Here is a 6000-nt window from a genome sequence, read left to right on the forward strand (position 1 = left end):
GATGCCTACAAACAAAGGAAATTCTTAGCCCCTACTGATTATGTATAATCACAAACGGTGAATATGCTCCTCCATGCCCGCACTGCGGTGACGGGACGCACGCCATCCAAAACCATATTTTACGAAAATGCGCTAGCAAACCCCTTCGACGACACTCTTGCCAGCTCTTCCGGCGGAGGAATGGGACAAGCTCATGGCCAGTTCAAAAAGCTACGCAGCTGGCCCTCATCAAGCGAGCTCAAGAGGTCGCCCCCGACTTGAAGCCACCCTGAACTCGCCGCATCCCCAATTAATCCCTTCCATTTTGTCGCAGTAAAGTTGCAACCACCACCACCAGCGCCAGCGAAGCCGGAGATGACGAAGTTTCACCAGCACGCGCTGGTTAGAACGCTCGAGACAGTTGCCTCGGCCGCACCACCCATCTCTACGCCAGCCGGCCTTCCAATAAATGTGGCCGCAGTCGCATACCATGCAGGCGACCTCGACAAGCGCTTCGCGTATGCCTGTTCCGCGTTGTGCACTTTTGTCCTGCCACCAACGGCGATAGGATGGTCTCAAATCTTTCGTGCAATAAACGCTGAAAATGTTGCAAGCACAAACCACATCCAGCTGTCGTGCCACGCTGCCTGTGTGCTCAGCGTTCTGCTATGCTTAATTTGTACGGAGTGCAGCAATGCTGTTGCGCGACCCGTTAATAAGCAGGACTACTGAAGGACTGAGAAGTGCTTTTTGTGAGACAATGCTTGTTGAGGCAAAGCTGCGGCAAGTGGTGTGTTCTGTTGGCATTAAACTTCACCGTTGTAGGAGTCAACAGATTTCTCAGTTCTTTTGAAAACGGTCGTTGCACTTGATCATGATGTTGTAAGTTCTGCAGAACGCGCCTTTCGTGGGCTACTTGACAGTTTGAGAAAAGCTAATCGTCCTTGTTGTGTACACACGAATATTGCGTGGTTCCATAAAAGATAATCTCATTAGGTGGGGTCAGTTCAGCGCGGAAAACAACGCATGTTTGAGCAACGTTGAAATTCGGGCTTGCTGGTTCCTACTTCAGAGCAATAGCGCAACAGGACAAGGGACCAAGAACGAGTAGACACACACAGCGGTGTCTGGCGATCCGCAACATGTACATCGGTTCCAAAATAATATACCTCAAGCCAACGACGAACATTTACGAAAAAGCGTGCCAGGGCGAAGGTCGTACAGTAATGAATCTGCTTCACTTTGTTTGCTGTGAGGTTTCCGAGGAGCGCAGTGAAAAACATTTTCCTCCGGGCGCCAGCAGTGACTGCGTCCTTGAAAAAAATGCGGCCGGACTTCAGCTCCTCCTTCTTAAGGCGCGCCACTGGACCACGACGTAGCAAGGGAACGAACCGGGTTTTTGACAAGCCTAGGATTTTTCTTCGAACACATGAACATGTTCTCGCTATTCAATATGATATGCAGATGAAACAAGGCCATGTAGCTCAGCAGCAGAAACAGCACACGAGTGACGACATGGCAGACTTTGTTGTCGCATAAGTTTTAATTGAGGACTCAAATGATGCCACTGATTCCTCGTGCGAGCACTGGTACAGTCTTCCATCTTAAACTACGGTGCGTGGCATATTGAGAACCCTGTTGCAGAGGGTTGTTTAACTACTATTTGAATAATGGATGCCTGTCCACTTAGAAAAGCACAAATTTCGTTCTATCATTCAGTAAGGACGGGTGCGGCAGGAAAAATTCCACGCTTGCCCGGGATTTCTCGACTATCAACCCTTTCCAGGAAAGAATAATTATAGCAGCGGTGCGGGTGCACGCTGTGCATATGAGTTTTGCGGGGCCCGATAGTAAGAAGGAAGTGCGAACTGACCACCCGAAATTGAAGCGAATACATTACCCTTTTATTTGCTCTTGGTTGCTAGTTCGGTAGTGAGGCACCAATCATTTGGGCAACCTTCAAATAGTGTGGTACAAAATGCAGGGTGACAGCGGGGGACCACTGATGTCATCGTCGCACTCTCCTGGCCGTGTGGTCCAGATGGGCATCGTGTCGACCGGCATCGGTTGTGGCCGCAAGGGACATCCGGGCATCTACACCAGATTGACGTCTTACCACGAGTTCGTGTACAACATCACACTGGAGCCGTGGTGCACGGTCAAGTCTCGTCCATGACGGGTAGCGGACGTACGGAAGGCCAAATACAACGGGACAGCGCGGTGTTACTGCTTAAAGTATCCTTGAGTGATCGCAGCATGGGGTCGGAATACAGGGCAATGAAAACAAGCTTGTCTCCACAGGGAGTCTAGTCGACCACTGTTTTCTGCGCCAAGTCTCTTGCGGCGAAAGAATTAAAGCCGCATTTTGATTCTAGCGTTCTTTAGATGAGTACATGCCCATCTCCTATTAAGGCTGTATAGGGCATGAGCTATCCCGTGCTCAAGATGATACAGGTCAGCTAGCACCAGACAGTGCGCATGACCGTGCAAGCCGAAAAAAGATTGTCATTCAGCATTATTCTTCGAACGCAGTTTCGCCACAGCAGCTCCCTTCTCTGACCAAATCTTTACTCAAACCGTTATAGAGGTCCAAAGACCTCTGTCAGCACTTGTGATGCCTGCTGCTGTCTGTGAGAGTTCTCGGAGCAGGGTAGTCAGTGTTTTTTTTACACTCGGACGACCGATAAACGAACGTTTTCTGCTTTTTTTAGGAGGGGGGGGGGGGGGGGCGTCCAGACCAGCCTGACAATGTGTTCCACATGTTGCAAAGGGTTTCTATTAAATGCTAGCTCTAGACATTGCAAATCTTCCGAGGGGCTCCAGAAAGAAAGAGCACAAATTATCTGAAAACTAGTACAGAGGCACTGCTTGACGCGTAACGGTAAATTTCATGACCTTGACACAAAGATTTGCACATTATGCAGTTAATACCGTGACTATGACTCCTTGCACTCCGGGAACCTTTGCGGATGCTCGTCTGACCCAGCAAGGCGATCGACACTAACCCTACTTATGCAACTTAACCCTACTACGTGTAGTTCCGGAACTCACCTGTTTCGCGCGGTCTCAATATTGGTGCACTTCCGACGGCGGAGCCATAGTGAGTACAGCCGTGCGTACACGGACCTTCAAGTCTTTTTTTCATCAAGGTCGCATCTCATTTTCCTGGTGCAGCCGGTCTTGTCTGCCCTCTCAGTTGGACGCTGCAGCAGTTGATGTTCGAATCATTTGTTAACAAACAAGTGTAAGGTAACACAGAACATTATAATACGAACTGAACTACCTGTACATCATGTCTTCTTCACCGCTTTGTTCCGTCACTGTTTTCTTCTCTTGAACCCATCGCATGTACCCCCCGCGTGCAAAATAAAACGCAATTCAGACCAGTAGTTGTTGCCGTCCACAAAGCACTGAAATTTCACGCGAAGCTCGAGTCAAGGACGTTCATCGTGTTACGCCTGGTCAAGCAGCTTATGTACGCTGACGCATCTACTGTATGCTTGAAGAATACCAAGGCGTGGTGGCTGTTGAAAAGTGTAGCAGCTGGGGCTCTGGCTAGTAGTTGTTGAGAAAGGGAAGCGGCGCACTAACTGTCTCAAAGCTCGGTGGACACTTGGCGCCATAGAGGACACTCTCCAAGCAGCCGTCGGTATGACCCAAAATTATGAAGTTAGCGTCGGACATTCTTGTTGTTCAGAGAAGTCCGCACTCCTCTCCATCCGGCCCAAGAATCGCACCTCCCCCCACTTTCTTATCGTCATCGAAATGGATTGCAGGCTTATACCGGACGTCGAAGCTCTCAGGATACTGGGTGTGCATATCTATAGCAATAGGCAGAACATTACTATCCTCCCTCCTGAGGCTCAGGCAGGTAGTACTGGCGATATCGCACATCATCCGCCAGGTCTCCAGCCTCTACAAGGGCATGAAGGAACGCGACCTATGCCCCCTTCAATCCTCTGTCCTAAGCTGTGTGCTCTACTCCCCTCCTATGTCCAGCTCTCTCGCCGTGACAGGACACCTTAGCTCCCCTCATTCTTTGGGTATACATGGTCGCCCTCCACCTTCCCCTAAATATACCTATCAACCGACTCTTACAACTAGCCCTTCACAACACAATGGGGGGCCGGCATAGCCTGCATTTTCCTTGAAACCTGGTTACCGGCCAATGATCCATCATTACTCTGCATAAAAAGACCCCTACACCAAGAACTGCTCATTAAGCCTCTCCCCCGTAGCATGCACCCCTAACTCCATGATGAACGCCGTAGAGCTCGTGCTAAAGCACTACACTGATATTACGGCTCCGAACCAGACGCCGTATGCGTAGATGTTCAATATTCTTGGACAATAATTTTGAATATTGAAAAACTCTAACGACACGATATGTAAATATTGAAGATAATGGTCCATTCTTCTGATATGTAACCAAATCTTTCCTGCGTAGCGTTTTCGTCGCTCGGAACGAGCAGTCAAGGATGCCATAAAAAGCCACTTGGCAACGCTTCTGACAATAGCAAAAACAGTAATAGAAAAAAAAACGCAAGCCTGCTGACGGGAGAGCTGCGGACACATTGATTGTTATTGTGAAATCTTACAATACATGAAAAATTGCGTTCATAAACTATTTACCGTTCAAAAATGCTTTTGTCGAGAATTGTTGGGTATGGCAGCCTGCACGGGCAATGTAGCGGTCGCTGCCGTTGTGGATCACACCCTCACTTCCATCTGTACACACACATACACACTCCCCAGAGACATCTCCCCCGACGCTGCAAAGAAAGCCGCCATGTGCACCGAACTGTGCACCGAAACGTGCACCGAACTGTGCGGCGCTGTCCTTTCCTTACAGGGTATTGTGCAACACTCCTCTCAGCACAAAATCGCAAGCACATGCATGACGACTGCAAATACAAAAAATCATTGTTTGAATACGATCGAGCTCGCAAAACAAAAATGATATTATAGAAATGCCAATTACAGCCTTTGCCAAAAGCTACCAAGCTGCATGTTTACTTTTGGAATTCGAATAGTAGAGCACTTACGGCTTCCGTAAAGATCAAAGCGTTCCCGGAAGGTAAGGACAAGGGTCCTTCTTATCATGGAGAGGTTTAGCGCTGAGCGTTGACATATGTGCGTAAACAAACGAAGTGGCTCTTCAGTCGCTAGCCTGATCGCGGTCGGCAAGAAGCCAGGGAGCAACGTCGCGGGGAGGCCTTCAGAGTGGGTTTTCAATGACAGTGGTTGATGCTTTGGACTTAGTAATTTTGCTCGAAGTACGAGTACATGGGCTCGCCTTCACTACGTACGGCGTATTCCGGGAAATAGTTCCGCACTGTACACTGTATATATAGTTGGTGGTAAACAAAAAGCGTTGCTGCAGTTGACTTGCACACTAGGCATTGAATGAAATAATTAGTCTGTAACACTCTGCGCTAGCCTGCATGACCTTACTTCTGGAAAAAAGCAGAAGCGCTGCCATCGCCTCGGAAAAGCAGACGTAAGCTTGCCATCTGCGGACGCATCTGCCGCGAAGTGCGTTGGTAACTAGCATGGCACTTTAACCAGTTCAATCTTGAATACCTCGCTGCTGTGTTTTACCCGACAGTTTTTCTGAGTTTACCCTCTCAACGAATTCGTTGCCGGGCAATGCAGGGGTCTTAAGGACCCAACTTCTCCGGGCGAAAAATACCACTCGGCTATTATACTGTGTATGGCGATCTTTTCTGCTTTTTCTTATTTATAGTTGGCCACCAGTGTGCTCTTGTTCGAGCTTCCTCCAATGCATGTATGTATTTTTTTGTTCATGTGGCTTTTGTCAAGGTCACAGGTAGTTTCAAGCTATTTTCTTAGCTTTTGGCACGTGGCAAATTGTGAACATGTCCTCTGCTGGAGCGACAGATAAGCAAATTTGCAAATAAAGCGACCTTATTCTTCTTAAAAACTATGTCTGCTGGACGTAGCTAAGTGTGCGCAGACTTGTTTCCGTGTGCCTCACGGTATTCTTTGCCCACCACTCTT

The 6000-nt window shown here is 48.5% G+C and overlaps 1 pseudogene across 1 annotated transcript in view; it reads left to right on the forward strand.

The window, feature by feature from the left end:
- The window catches only part of LOC144098002 (clotting factor B-like), a 45236-nt pseudogene extending 42847 nt beyond the window's left edge, over nt 1-2389 (forward strand). The window contains exon 13 of the transcript XR_013307123.1: nt 1964-2389. The product of XR_013307123.1 is annotated as a clotting factor B-like (transcript). The remainder of the gene's footprint in view (nt 1-1963) is intronic.
- Nucleotides 2390-6000: the final 3611 nt, after the last annotated feature.

The sequence above is a fragment of the Amblyomma americanum genome, chromosome 7 (assembly GCF_052857255.1).
Source record: "Amblyomma americanum isolate KBUSLIRL-KWMA chromosome 7, ASM5285725v1, whole genome shotgun sequence".
Taxonomy (NCBI): Eukaryota; Metazoa; Arthropoda; class Arachnida; order Ixodida; family Ixodidae; genus Amblyomma; species Amblyomma americanum.